Raw genomic sequence first — 16,017 nt, 5'->3', positions numbered from 1 at the left:
CCAGTTTAAATCTGTCTGGGAACCTCCTCCCCCTTCCCATCTCTCCCTCCCCTAACTTCCTGTCATCTCTGTCTACGGGACTCACTGTAGAGATGACAAGCTTAAAATACTCCGAAAAATACTTGGAAGAAGTACTGATACAGAAACAGAGTGGACATGACCCATTTACAGACAGAAGAACGTAATGTAATATATGATGTCAAAACGCCAGCATAATGCATAGGCATTAGTATTCATAGTAATCAAGAGAGACATCACATCCACTCCAGGTTGTGTTTACAGTTTTCATACCAATTTCAAGTTTGTCTTCATCTTAAAACTTCCATTTTCAGGTACAGTGACTATACTGAGTAAACTGACCAACAGATTTCACACAGTGATTCCTCTTTAAACAGCCACATCCTCCCTGCCTATGTATTTATTATAGATTGTATATTTTTAGTGCTAGAATAGCAGACTTGCAAGCACACACACAGACGACACCCACTGTTTCTGCTTCCCGTGTACGTCTTTCCTCCTATTGCCACTAAACCATAGGAGCCTTTCACACACACACACACACACATCACAGAATAATGACACATAGAGGAACACAAATATTAATGTTTTCACTTTATTATTCATTTTCAGCTTTCTGAATAAAACACGTCTGTGCACTTTCATGTCAGTTTCCATTTATTCCCTATGCATACGGAAAAAGGTTACACACATGGACAGGTCTGAACACATGTTTCCAAAGTCTCAAAAGGTCTCACACTAAAACTAAAACACTGAGCAGTCACTCAAATGACTATTACTGCTATACTGTTATGTTAGATATGATGAGTTAATTTTCCATCATTTTTATCCCATTTCCTTCTTTCCTTCTGCTTTCTCTGTCACATACTCTAAATTGTGTGTGTGTGTGTGTGTGTGTGTCCCACCCCCAGTGGGACAGCCATGACCGAGGTCGCTGGGTCAGGGAATCCAGCCAATCAGAGATGTGCCGCTCCCTGTTTCCTGTCCCGAATGGCAAGCATTCCCCAGCAATCCAACCGAGGATGTCGGAGGAATTGCTCAAATCCTTTCGTTTAGACGCCAATAACTCTTTATGTACACAGGCCGCCAGTCACATTTAACAGTGTTGATGTCGCTTTATGTCACTGTGAATAAAGACACAATTTCACAAATGTAAAAAGATGTGTTACTGAAAGGAGCTGTAGGTTTGTGGTGATGTGGCTGTAAGTCTTTCTATAAAGCCACAAAACTTAATGTAATGTTTAGCTGCTCTGAGGATTGAATATTTCATAAAGATGATTGAATTCTGTTTCAGGACATGTAGAAAGAAAGAATTCATTCATTCAGATCAATTGTTCAGTTTCACTTTGGAGTTACACCTATGATTTGTAAGAATACTTCTTAACACATAAGAATCGGGAGATCCACTTAAAAATTGAATTTACTTTGACTTACAGTATCTTTGGTTATTGAGTGAGTAAAAATGTAGCCGCTCCATACATTATCCTTGTGTTTTGGTCGGAGGATTTATGTAAAGTAAGAGTAAAATCATGTACTGGGTGAATTATATGTGTGAAAGCATGATATGTGAATTCTGCATTGAAATATGAACTGACTGACAAACTCATTTTAACTTTCATCCACTGCTGCTGGTTGAGTTTCTGAGCCAGACAGTGCAAACAGTCCCACTCCCGGCCACCAGGGGCCAACGCCGAGAGTGTAGGATGTTTACACTACCTAGACCTCAGAGGAAGTCGAAGCTGATGAAGTTAGCAGATCTTAATGTTAATAAGTTTTGCGAGCTGGGAGCATTCTACATACAGAACCCTGTGTGCTGTAGGGCTGATATAGGATCTGGACATGGTTTGTTTTTTAATGGGGCTGTTTGTAAGTTTTCTCTGCACTGCAAACGTGGTTTCTCACAGGGAGCAGGCGCTGGTGATTGTCACTTGACAGGAGCTTCGGCCATTGTTGTGTTTACAAGAGGTTATACTCCTCTAAGCAGCGCAAGTCTTCAGGGCAGATTGGAGGCTACGGTGAGTCGCTGATGGAAAGTGACGAGACGGACTGAGGCTAGCTGGTTAGCATGCTACCTTTGGTAAAAGAAAAGACATAATAGAGACAAGAGTGAACATTGGCGTTGCCTTCCACCTCTGGAGACAGTATACCATATACCATATACCAAACATCAACACAACTATCTGTTTTTGGGCTTGACCCTTTAAAACACATTAAATTGGTAATATTTAGACATTATTCAAGTATTACAATGTTCTTTCTTCAGGACCATCAAAGAGAAGACCACAAGTCAACACACCTCTCTTCTATACCTGCATTTACATTTGTACTCTACTGGGGCAGATTTGGCAGGAAATGTTCTGGATTCTTTCTTTTCAAATAAACAGATGTGGGATTCAGTTATATCTAAATACTGCAGCAGAAACAAATGCACTGCTGCATCGTCTACAAGTTGGTTAGACTGTGTCTTTCCATGTAGAGGAGCTTTTTGTGAACTGAACTATTGCCTGAGTTTTCCAGCACCAAGGAAGGAACACTGAGTCTGTTTAGACAGAAACTGCAAAAAAGCACAGCGTGTTTTCATTCATGGTATGATGAATGTGGGGGTGGGGGAGTAATATTAGAATGCTTCCTTCCTTCCTTCCTTCCTTCCCTGTCTGTGGCCCTGCAGTGTATGTTACACCCACTTCCCCTCAACTCTGACTGATGAGGAGGGGAGGGCAAAATCAAGACCAAACTATTCAGGAATAACAATTTTCCATCTCTTCGTTTACCTCATTTTATTCCCTCAATTTCCCCTTCTTCCCATCCTGTTCCTCTTTTCCTTTATCCACCTCCTTCCTACTTCTTTCCCCCTCCCATGTTCATGTCTCTCAGGGGAAATGAAGCCGCTCCCATCCACTGGGACCCAAGCAGCCTGAATGGAGACAACTATCACCACCAGCCATTTCTTCCTGGACTATGAATTGAGTCATAGTTTGTGATTAGATTAAGTTTTACTCGCCAACAGCCACGCAACAAGGGTTTTGAAAGACACAAGTTTATTCGAGCAGCATGGCTTTTACACAACATATTGGTGTTACAACCAAAGCTCAGCTTATTATCAATTATAGTGTCCAAGTACAAGTACGTCTCTACAATCTCTATATCCTAACCAGGGTTGGAGTCATGACAACTATAATTAATACACATGTAGTTGGTCTTTGTTACATTAAATTCCAAAATGTCTTCTTGACACCATCTTGAAAAATAATCTAGGACGTTTCCTTCTCCTTCAGCAGCTTCACCACGACGGTGTCATCTGCATCACAATGTGATGGTTTTCAGGGCGTCTTCACTCCAGCGTTAAACCGTACCCTCGTTCATTTTCCCCCTTGGCACACAGTAAAACAGTAATTGCACACGGGTGCGCAAGGACCCTTTTGAGGAGGTGGTCTTGGTCAGGTCCCAAACGAACACTGGAGCGGTGTGAAAGAGTTCTGAACTGGATCCGACCCCACTAACAGGTGAACTCACAAGTTTGAGCTCGACGCTTCCCGTAACCTTCCTGTGTTTACTTCCCTGCTCCAGCCAGACAGTCTGACCAATAAGAGGAGTGAACGTTCTCACGTGGTTTGTAAGGATGCATTTTGGTTCACTTGAATTCTTCTCTGTGTGAAAGCAAATCGAACCGAGCCCTGACAAGAGCCGGTTGGTGTTGAAGATAGTCCAGAGAAATGTCCCTTCATTCTCACTCTCTGACAAACTCAGTGTCCAACACGAAAAAGCTCCTGCACCAGCAGGTGAAGCTGTCTGATGTAAAAAAACCTGATGAATGCACGAACAGTCAGACATACTACTATCTAAGTGCTTATAAATGAAGAGCTATAGTTGCATCCTGAATCCACCTGTTAGTTCCACATGGTAACAGGTCGAGAAGATGCTTCTTCCTTTTTTTTATCAACTTTTCGAAAAACTTCATAACCAGTGAAGTCAAGGCTACAGGCCTGTAATCATTCAGTCTTTGATGGCTGATTTTTTGCATTGGGACGATGAACTATTGTGGATTGTTTCCATAGTTCCCTTTTCTGACAGAATGCCACATTTAAAATATAGTTCAAAATAAGGTCTGTTTGTTATCACAGCCAGGGGTTGATCCAGCTTCACAATGTTTGAAAGTATTCACACGAGAGACAGATTGACTAGAGTTCAGTCGGCTGTGTTTTAAAACAGCAATTTAGTTGCTAAAATCACACTCATCAAATAAAACATTACTTTAGGTTTTCCCTCCAAACCTTGTGGTAGTCATTCCCGCTTTTTTACAACATGTGATTGTCTGAGTGTTAATGTTCTGTTGTTCTACAGGATCTGTCTCTTACGATCTCAGTGATTAGGTTGGAGAATACAAAGTTATGACGACTGATAAAGTAACTGATGTTTGGAGCGACAAAAAAAACATAATTCTATTATTCTTTTAGACCTTACCATTCTTTTACACCTTCTGTAATCATTCGTAGAATTAACAGTCACATACTTACAGTTGTGTGTCAGTGGTGACAGCGTACAGCAGGTGGAACGTAGCGATGGTACTAGCAGTTGGCTGCTGCAAACATCCGACTGAAAGCCCCAGAACCTAACACCAGCTTCCAGTCAAGGATGTTTACAGTAGCCCCGACTGCCAACCGGCCTGGAGAGGAGACAGTACCTATGAACCCACTCAAACACACACACACACACACACACACACCATGCACCACAATGCAAGAAATGTCCATTTTAGCATTTTATTTAGTGAAACAAGTGAAAATGTTGAGCACTGATGCGAGATAATTCCACGTTTTAGTTTAAAGCAGAACGGGAAGAAGTTTCCACTGGATACAAGTGAACTGATCAAACCTCATTCAGGGGATTTCTTTCACCTGTATATAAGAAAAAATGTATTCAGACTGGAGTGCACACACACACACACACTCGTATAACCACACAAACAACAAGAACACAAAATGGAGACACACATTTCAACATTTACATGAGAAGGCAAAATAAAAAAATTAAAAAAAAAAAAAAAACACTAGTGGAAAAATGTAGCTTCTGTCCTCGTGCCAGCTGGTGACTTTCCTCTGCAGCTCTACAGCCTGTCTGTGTCACTTCCACTCTTCCTGCTGTCTATTCTTACCCTCAAACCCGCTCCTGCTTGAGAGGAATAATCCATCATCACAGAAAAGTACAGGAGGAATGTAAAACTATACAAGTGCTGTCCTTTACAAATCTGAAGCACTGTCCTGAGCCGTTTAGTGTAAGACTGCTCATCTGTCATTTCTTCTTTTTTTTTCCTCTTCGTTATTTGGAGGAGCATTTCTATCCCTCATTAGCTGACATCCAACTGATGCTCATCAAGTCTGTCTAAATTAAGTTTTGTATACTTGCATGAAACCGTATGAAAACATTTGAAAGGGTTAGAACGATGTGAACTCTAAAACATTCCCTTTCTTAAGTAAGTCTTAAAGCAATTCTGGACATCAAGTATCTGTATCTTTCTTGAGACGTAAGACAATCATCACTGTTTTGGTTTTGCTTTGTTTTATACTTAATACACCCACACACACAACTGTGCAGTTTCTAAGGTTTCAGATGATCAATTTAACTGGGCTATTTGTAAGTTGCCACTGCTAGGAGCAGGTGTTGGTGATTATTGCTTGACAAGAGCTTCGACCATTGTTGCATTTACAAGACAAGAGGTTATAATACGTCTTCTGAGCAGTACTACATATTCAGGGCAGACTGGAGGCTACAGTGAGTCGCTGTCAGTGTGAAGAGATGGGCCGGAGCTACCTGGTTAGCATAACTTAAGTAGAAGAAAAAAGGTGATAGAGACAAGAGTTAACATTGCTGTTTCTTTCCATCACTGGAGACAGCTATTGATGAGTAAAGGAATTAAGTTTGATGCTGAACTAAGTAAATAGCTGTTAATGCTAATGTTAGCTATGTACCAATAGCAAAACTTACAAATAGCTCCTTTAATTTCCAGATTTCTCCAACTTGAGGCTGACATGAACAACGTTTCCCACTCAGTGGCTCATAAATATGCACATTTGTCTGGCTTGTCTCATCAGTTTATACATTACTAAATTAGTTTTGAGGCTTGCTAATGATCTCTTCTTACCTGAGCTATAGTCACTTTTTAATAACATCTTCCACAAGGCGTTTTGACTTGTCATACCAGGAGAAGCACAGCTGAAACTAATTTAGTTGATACGATGGTTCACGGTCATGTGAACCAGCATACACATTACCAGGGCCCTGGAACCAGCCTAGTTAAATGGAACGCAGTTATTTTAAATGTTAGCAATTACAGTCGGCTGCAGTGAGTCACTATCAAAAGGTGATGAGACGGGACAGGGCTAGCTGGTTAGCATGCTAACTTTAGTAGAAGATAAGACATGATAGAGACGAGTTAACAATGGGGTTGCTTTCCACCTCTGGAGACAGGTGTGGGTGAGTAAAGGAATGAACTTTGATGCTGAACTCACCATGTTTCTTCCAGACTGGTAAGTAAACAGCTGGTAATGCTAATGTTAGCTATGTAGCAATAGCAAAACTTAGAAATAGCTCCTTTAATTTCCAGATTTCTCCAACTTGAGGCTGACAAAAGATCAAATTAAATTAAAATTTTAATAAAATTTTCACCATCTTATGATAATTCACTACATCACAGGACTGTTCACACACAACACTGCAGTGTCACAGCAGGGTCCACTCTTTCTTTTTTACAGTACAGACTTAGTGGAAACCATTAACTATGGTGGTCACTGCCCTGCACTATGTTTTCTTTCCCCAGCTTTGTTGTCCCGTAAGCATCCATCAACATGTGACATTCCACCACCTTAACTCCCAACCCACACACACACACACACACACACACACATATTTACCATGTAAACACAACTCAGCTTTTCTGTTTAGCCATCATACATACTCCCACAGCTCAGCACACACACACACACACACACAAATCTAATTACTTCTTCACACGCAGATGAATGTGGAAGACTCCCATAGTGCCCTCTGTGACCCCCACACCCCCTACACCCCCCCCCAACCCAAACGCTCACTTCCTGTGTCTTCCTTTGTCTCTGCATTTCTCATTCACTTTTTCTCACACACAAACACACACACAAAGACATCTACTGACGCAAACACGCGCACACACGAGACATTGCAGTGCCCATCTTTGTTTATAACACAAACACGGCAGTGGCATGTGCCCCTCAACTGGTCTTGATAACTTATTTTGTGTGTGTGTGCGTGCGTGTGTGTGTGTGTGTGTGCGTCTGAGAGCACATGTGTATGTGTAAGAGCTTGCAGGTCTTTGTTAGCATTAGCATGAATGTGCCTTTGTGTGTGTGTGTGAGAGAGCTAGAGTAAGAGTGTATGTGTGTGATAGAGTTGGAGAGTGAAAGAGCAAGAGAGCATGTAATCACATGTGTGTCCTGTGCTCAGATAAAGACAGGAATGCCATTTCTCTCGTTCCCTCCCTCTCCTACACGAACAAAGAACCGAAGTGTCAAACTACTGGAAAGAAAGTAACATTTTTAACCAGCATGTACGAAAACTGAATTGAAAGTGAAATGTAAAGCCGCTTGGAGCTCCTGACATTTGCTGCTACATGGGATCGGATGTGACTGTGCTATTTTAGCTGACTGCCTTTGTAGCGGCCTGACAAGGAAGTTCGAGGTAAAAGGTGAGAGCGTGTCGTTGTTCAGCAGATCTCTTCAGACTGCTCAGGGTAAAATGTTGATGCCAAATTTGAAAGCTATTGTCATTCTTGTGTTGTAGTTACACTGACGTTACATGCAGAGCTGAGTTATGTCCACAGGTCTGAACTTCCGCTTTCGAGACAGTCACACCCAACCAAGCATGTAGTTCAATCCTTGCAGTTCAATGGCTTCTTGTACAAAAAAGTATCTTTGTTTTATATTTCTTTGTAAGAAACTAATATTTGACCAATGAATCTGTTTGTTTAATGAGACTGAGGGCGAGGCAATAGCATTAGACTGAAGTCTACAGCCATGCTAGCAGCTCTGTGTGACTATAATTACACACAGTGGTGCGTTAAGGTAGATACTAACATGACCGTGCTAACTAGTAGCCAGGCTAGCTGTTTCCATGTTTCCAGACTTTGTGCTAAGCTAACCAACTGCTGACTGTAGCCATAAATTTATCAGACGAGACATCAGACATGACAATGGTATCGATATTCTCATCTAAAGTAAAAAAGTACATTTCTAGCTTCTGTCACTCAATGACATGCTCTCGTTGCCTTGCCTAGATTTGAGTAAACTCTTTTTTTCTTACATTTTTTTTTTCTTTTAATTAAAAGCAAAATATCATCGTTGCTGTTGGAGCTTTGAGAATCAATTGCTGACTCACCCAAAAATAAAGCTTTTGGAAAATGCTCACCAGAGAGGATAAATGTGAAAATGCAGACCTCACGTTTAGGGATGGGGTTCAATAGCATTTTATCAAGTCTGAGTCCAGTTCACTTAACAGATCTGGTCTTAAACCTCCCAACTGCTCACAGACTCATCAGATGATCAGGGCTGTGATTATGTCAGTCCTGGAGCAGCCGATGGTGTCGCCAAGCAACGGTAAACAGTCTGGAACTTGAGGCTAACCTTAGCTCACACGCTACTGTTGATATGTATTAGAAATAAATCTCCTCTTATGCGTGTGATGCAACCTGATTTCAAAATCAGTTAGGATTTTGAAAGTCCGGCCTAAGTCAGTCTGCAACAAGGTCCGTAGTTGTCACAAAGAGGCAAAAGAGGTTGGGAAAGTGGATGAAATATTCGATGCGGGATTCATGATTTACTTCCCCTCTATGACTGAAATGGTCAATCAGCTTCTACTTCACTACAAAGTGGCAGAAAATCACTGAGTTCGAAGAAACTAATTTAAATTACAAATCTCCGCAATGCCAGTTAAGTAATCCTCGGGAGCCCTGAGAGCCCTTAACTCCTGGTCCTGTTTTGTCAGAAGGCTCTTAACTCCTGGCAGTCTATTGTAAATAAGCCTAATGGATGGTCTGACAATGCAGAGCGAAGATAAAGCTTCAGGAAGGCTAATTATCCAACTGTACATGTTATTTAGCTCCAATTACACAACCGTGTTTATGCATCTTCAGTATGTTTCAATTACTGTCCATGTCTACACACTCTGTGGAGAATAACAAGATGCTCATGTGCAAGTATGCAGCGTGTGTGTGTGTGTGTGTGTGTGTGTGTGTACTTATGGCTACTACTCCCTCTCTCTCTGCTTCTCTCTCTCACTCAGGTCACTTGGGGAACAAAGCAAACTTTATCAGAACATTGCAATCCTGCATTCCCCAGATTCTTAGCACTTGGCAACCGGCTGACACACAGAGCGGAGAGAGAGAGAGAGAGAGAGAGAGACAGAGAGAGAGAGAGAGAGAGAGAGGGAGAAACAGGGGGAGGGAGAGGGAGAGAGAGGGGGAGAGAGAAAGAGAGAGAGAGGGAGAAAGAGGGGGAGAGACAGGGAGAGAGAGAGAGAGAGAGAGGGAGAAAGAGAGGGAGAGAGAGAGAGAGAGGGGGAGAGAGAGAAAGAGGAGGAAGACAGAAGAAAGAGGAGGAAGGCAGGAGAAATAAAAGCAGGTGTACACACTGACTTGTAGTCTTTCCTCACAGTGTCTGCTACAGGTTTGAATACAATCTACACTGTTGCTTAACAGACTGTGTGAAAGAAAAAGAAAGAGGGTTTTGTGTTTTAAAAAAACCCCTATCCTGTTGTAATTATTGATTATACATGGACATTTTATTTTAAAAATACATGACAGTATTTAAGGCTAATACTTAGAATTTTTCCTGCTGTTCTCTACTGTACACTGAGAATGTCAAAGCCGAACTTCATTCAAAAATCAGGTTATTTAATGGGGCCTTTGCTTATCAGCAGAAGTGCATATCTGGTAGTGCATGACTAAGGGCCACTGCTTCAGTTTGGCTTTCACGCAACACAGCAGCAGCTTGTATTTCGATAAAATCTTAACTTTTGACACTCATCGCTGCTGAATCATGGTGGCATTTCGGTTTGGACAAAAAAGGGTTTGAATAACAGTTGAAAAGCTGATAAACAAAAATGAAATTTGTCCAATCACTGCCATCTAAAAACTTGACAGGGTTTATTAATTATCTGAAAAACTGGGGAGAAAATGACAATCAGATCTCCTAACATAGCTTTAATATTCAGCATAAGTGTTTCTAAACCGGAAACGACACTGAGGCTTCAGGCTTCACTGAAATGTACATTTTTGTGTTCTCTCCACAAATACAGGCCCTGTGGCTATTGCATATTTTTATGTCAAACGGACACAACATTGGGAGATGTCCCTATTCACTTTCTTTCCCAGATTTAGATGAGACATTTGATACCATTCTCATATAGTGAGCGGGAGCTGGGAGATGGTTATCTTAGCATAAAGACTGGAAGCCGGTGTAAACAGCTAGCCTGGCTCTGTCCAAAGATCATGTATCTTGTTTGTTTAATCCATACATGGGGAGATGTGTGCGATAACCATTTCCTGATGAACAACAGTTTATAAGTCCACCCAACGTCTCCGGCTGTTGCACTGGTCGCCAAGAAATAGTTGCAGTGCCTAACTCCCAAAAGAGCCACAAAACGCAAACTATACATTTGTTAGAATCCAGATTAAACACAAGAGACACGGCGTGTTTATTTGTGAACTTTAGAGCCCAGCTAACTGTTTCCTGTTAAGCTGGGCTAATGCACAGACATGAAACTCACATCAATCTTCTCATCTCAACTCTGGGAAAGAAAGCCAGTGAGTTTTCTTTGCAAACTATTCATTTAAAATCTAAAACTCTCCTCCAACAGTTACACTCTTTAAGGTTAAGAAGTGTAGCAAAGAAGAGAAACCTGTTGATTCTAGATTTTTTTTATTTTTATATTTAAACACTCACACTACCAATGTCACGGCTGATGTGTGTACAGTAAATATGCCAATGTGACAGTGGAGTCAATGGTGATATATCGATGTTTAAAACTGCTACAGAGGAAACCTTTAAAGTTCGGCGAGCACCGTGTCTGTGCGTTCTTTCATCCTCTCAAGAGGCACTTCTTCTACATCACAAATATACCAACACAATGAGAGAGTGTGTGTGCCAGGTTAAACACCATTATAAGGTACACTATATCAAGTGCCCAGGCACTACAGATGACCTCTAGCTGTGTCGGGTGCCAAAGTCACCCTTTGAAGTTCAGCAGCTTTTCTTGAGTTTCATCATCTGAGACCTTCAAGTATAATGTATTTGTATATAACTTTGGTTTCTGTACATTTTCTGTTGATGGAGTTTACTGATTACTTGCTCGTTCTCTCTCTTTCTCTCTCTCTTTCTCTCTCTCTCTCTTTCTCAATGCTAATGATCCATTCCTTGTACTTTGTGCTTATTCCAAGCCAACATAAACTGTAAACTTCACTTTCTTTGGAATTTAATATTTCCCCAGAAGACAAGACTACAAATACTAATATAATGTTTACACACCATCTGTAGACGCCTCCAAACTGAAGTGTAACTGGTGACTCAGTACCTGGATTCCTGGATAGTCCAGATCAAGCTCCACTCACTAGTTACTGCTCAGCCGAGCAGATTTTACATTTACAGGTTTCCAGCAGTAGCTCTGATGACTTTCCACATTTACGCAGGAAGATTTCCAACTGCTGAAGCATCTCACAAAAAAACACGCTCTGTAAAAAGTGACACATCTGTAAAATTGCTCAGACAATTTAAACACTGTCCCTCCAACAGTCACCCTTCTCAAGTCAACAGGCTGAGATTGATATACCATTCAGGTTAAACAAATATAATCTGCGCCCTTGAATTCATTATTAGATTACAATTTAGCTTCTTATCTTCATTAACACTTGCCACGACCTTCACATTAGTGTGTCAATGTGTGCGTGTGTGTGTGTGTGTGTGTGTGTGTAGCTGGAGTTCTCCTACAAGTTTCCATTCTTTATCTGATAGCACAACTCCTGCCCTTTCTTTAACGCCCTCCCTTCCTCCTTGGTTCAGCTCTCCCTCTCTGTGACAGGCTGACCTTATGTATCAGTCACTGTCAGCAGTTTAACGGACCAGCGGATATTCTGATCAGGGTCCTGAATACTAACAGAGCTGGTGGCCCGTGAAACCAGAATTCTGATTATTAACATTGTTGACTCTTAAAGGACAAAAACGTCGGGTTAATGTTCCTCGACACCCTCGGGTGCAGAGCACCGGGGGCTTGCAGGAAACTATGTTGTGCAACGATGTTGGAAAAGTTGATAATAAACCCCTGGTCTTTCTCAATGAATGCCTTACAGTTACTTTTTTGTGTAGGTTTTAAATTGTGTTACACACGTACACAGGTTCAAGTATTTCTACTTAGTTCAGTACTGTGATAACTGTCAGAGTGAGATAAGGTTGACACCACCCTCGTGTCTGTATATTCAGAACAGTGCTGGAGCCCAGGGGTGATCGGCCTTGCTAGCTTTGCTAAAGAGGTGCTGGTAGACAGATTTTTAGACTTTGGAGATAGCAAAGCTAGCTGTTTCCCCAACTTCCAGTTTTTAAGCTAAGCTATGCTAACCACGTCCTGTAAGGACTTCTTTTCACACTTATGTCAAAAACTTTCCCCAACTCTCAACTATTTCTTTAAGTAGCCCTGTTTGAAATATTCTGTTTTAAAAGTTTCCTGACTTTAAGTCACAATTTAAACCTTATTATAAGGAAAGGCTGCACAGGTATTATTCCTCAGCGACACAAAGCAGGAAACAACCTGATTACACCAATGATATCCCACCACATTAAACTATTTGGATGATTTTGGCTTTATCGTCTAGATTATGAAGATGAATAATCCCGTTCTTGGCCAGAAAGTCAAACAATAAGTAAACCAATTGAAGACAACGTATACTAATGGACTAATACAACTTCTCATCTCTGAACACACTTTACATTATTATGCATATTGATAACTATATGCTAAAGAAAACCAGCTAATTAATTACGTTAATGTGGCTTGACAGGATAACAATAATGGAAACTAGTCATTTAAGGTGAACCAAGTAATGAGATAGACTATATCTAAGTCTGACAGGATGAGTCCTTAGGGTATTTTTTACAGTATTTATTCACTACATTTTTATCGAAAGAATAATTCAATTCAAATAGAATTTGCCTTCTTCCGTTTTTTTCCACTCCTGTCATGGGTTCAGCTCGAGATCCCTGCCATATAATGTTTTGTGGGATGGGCTGAGAATTCAGGAAGTGGCTCCTGTTGTCTCCATAGCAACCCTGAGGTCAGCCGCGCTAGGCCGGAGACCCCTCCTCAAACACAAAGAGCCCAGAGGCCTGGATCAACACAAACAACCTGACGTACACACACACACACACACACACACACACACACACACACACACACACACTTAGAAACACACAAATGGAGGCAAGATCACAAGGACATAAACTGCATTCAACCAAAGCACTTCCTGTGTAATCTCTATGAAAACAACATATTTTCAGTATACACCATGAAAGCTTGTGTAAATCACTGCTCCATTAGACTACAGTGGTGACTGCTGCACATTCAAACTGAAGCACTACATCAAGGTTTTGGGAGTGTTACTCAGCTTACTGGTTAACAAACTGATCCCACAGTTACCGAATGCTCCGAGTAGATCACTGATTCTGCAGCTAAAACTTTACACCAAGTAGCAGAGGATTTCTAAATTTGCATTTTATGAAAATGGTGTGTGCATTCAAATGTTTATCAGATCTTTCATGATACTGTATGTGGCTAATTCAGGCCGGTTTCTGTACCAGACTGAACACTTGTTTGGACTATTCTGTTAGAGAGTGATGGTGGTGTGCACATGGAGACTGTACAAAGCTAAAAATGACAGTATTTTGGATGATTTCTCACATTAATTAGACCTACATATGGATTCTGGTTGCCATATTCACGAAGTAAAGCAAACTAATGTCCTAAAAAATTAGATGTCCTTTGTTGAGGATTTTTTTAAACTTCACGTAAGAGCTCTGTTCTATACTGTTGGAATAATTGTTAAACACTTTTCTCACTGTGAACGCTTTTCCTCATTCTGCCTGGGAACCAAACCAACCATCATCCCAAGGGAGGAAAGAGACGGATGAATAGGCAGGACTGAGAGGATCATGATTATATGCAACCCACAGATTACTCATTACCTACTTAAAATGTAGTTTTGGAAATTGTGTAGCTGGTGATCTCGAGACAAAGGATGACACGGTTGAACTGTGACCACTGGCTGGCGATTAGCATAAAAAAAACAACCACCAGTGTGAAGTAAAATCCATTATAAAGCATTCTGTTGATGCTTTGTTGGCACTTTGAAGATCCCATCCACGGGTTCAAATGTACTTGATTGATATATGATCCATTACAGGACTGTGACCTTTGCATTTTAAATGGGTTACCCACCTCTACATCCATTTATTCTATTAATCCACTGATTTATCTCATTAAAGACACACTCTATTAATGTATGACCTGATTACTTCACATTATTTTTGGAGTAGCCTACTTGAACTTCAAAAAGATTGTATGATTCACAACTACTAACCATTTTCTCAAAAATGCTTTGATTACTTCTTTCCCTCAGAATAGCTATTAGTCCATTTTTTATTCAAGATGAAATCACTTTGCACCCTATCTTTAGATACAGTATATATTCATACAATAAGATGTACAAATAATGAGCACTTCAGTTTCTTCTTCAGCAGTTGACAAGCGCCACAGTAATTAAAGCGCCCTCTCTGAGCACTGTTGTGTGAAACGCTGTGATTGACGCGAATACGTTCAGTTCTCGCGTTGAAGATGTTTTGACAAACTCAATACAAAAATCAATCAATTTAGAACTTTTCGGTTTGTCAGCGAGGTTAGAGACCACCTTGAGAACAGTAACGGCATTCATTTACAGATTCTGACATTGCTTTTATGTAAATTCGGCTTAGAGATAATTCACTAAACGGCACTTTAGTCAATAAAATCTTTCCCTAGCTCTCACAGCTGTTGCCGGCCTCATTGGCGCACTTTTGTTTATGGGAATTGAGAGAAAAACAGACATACCAAAGCTCCAAAGTTATTTTAGTGTACATTAGTGGTGCTTTTGATGTTGGATCAAAGCCGAATTAAACGTCGTTATGTTTCAAAGTAGACGAAATCTCGATGACTGTTTTACAATGTATAAAACTGTGATGAAAGCTATGGTAACTCAAAATGTATTCATTTCTGTTTAAGAAGTTTGGCACCATAGTAAACCCGTACAAGAGACAACGGAACCAGTCCGGAGGTAAGTTAACTCACCATGAACACTTCCCTGCGGACAGCAGTTGAAGGCAGCGGACGAGCTCTGCTGCTGTCTGTGTTTCAGGACCAGTCTAATAGCAGCGACCATTCCTTGCAGACCTTGACAAACACTGAGATAAATGTTAAGAGGGCGGGTGTGGGTCTGAAAATAAATGCAGTCTTCTGTCGATGCCTGTCACTGGTCCTCAGCGACTCCGCCGGGGCAGGGATGAACTTGATGATGTAAAACACTTTCTAAAGTTCAGGAAATGGGAAGTTTTCATAGCTTTTATTTTGCATTTGATTCTCTGAAACCTACTTTCTTCTGTCCCGGTCGAGACGATCTTCTGTCAACTCTAGAGGTTTTTGTAGGAAGAAAACTGGACGGAGTCCGGCCCCCTTTAGCTGACAGACCGGTGTGAAGCGAGCTAGAGTCGTTAGCTACAACAGTAATCTATTTCCGTTTAATCTTTTCAGAATAAAAGGTAACATCAGTAAAATTATATATAAAATATGGAGGGTATACGTACCTTAAGATATTAATAAAGGCCAACTTTTCCTTTTTTGACACCGTTCTTCAAATATAACATTCAGCGTCAATTTTAAAATAAAAATAATGTTTTT

At 40.8% G+C, this 16,017-nt stretch overlaps 1 long non-coding RNA gene across 1 annotated transcript; it reads right to left on the bottom strand.

Moving 5' to 3' along the window:
* Window positions 1-597: 597 nt before the first annotated feature.
* On the bottom strand, window positions 598-15,792 carry LOC130181869 (uncharacterized). The gene is made up of 2 exons (XR_008829637.1): window positions 15,412-15,792; window positions 598-1,142 (listed from the first exon to the last, which is right to left on the bottom strand). It is a non-coding gene; the product is annotated as an uncharacterized LOC130181869 (long non-coding RNA).
* Window positions 15,793-16,017: the final 225 nt, after the last annotated feature.

Source organism: Seriola aureovittata, chromosome 14 (assembly GCF_021018895.1).
Source record: "Seriola aureovittata isolate HTS-2021-v1 ecotype China chromosome 14, ASM2101889v1, whole genome shotgun sequence".
NCBI lineage: Eukaryota > Metazoa > Chordata > Actinopteri > Carangiformes > Carangidae > Seriola > Seriola aureovittata.
This window is presented reverse-complemented; position numbering and strand designations above follow the sequence as displayed.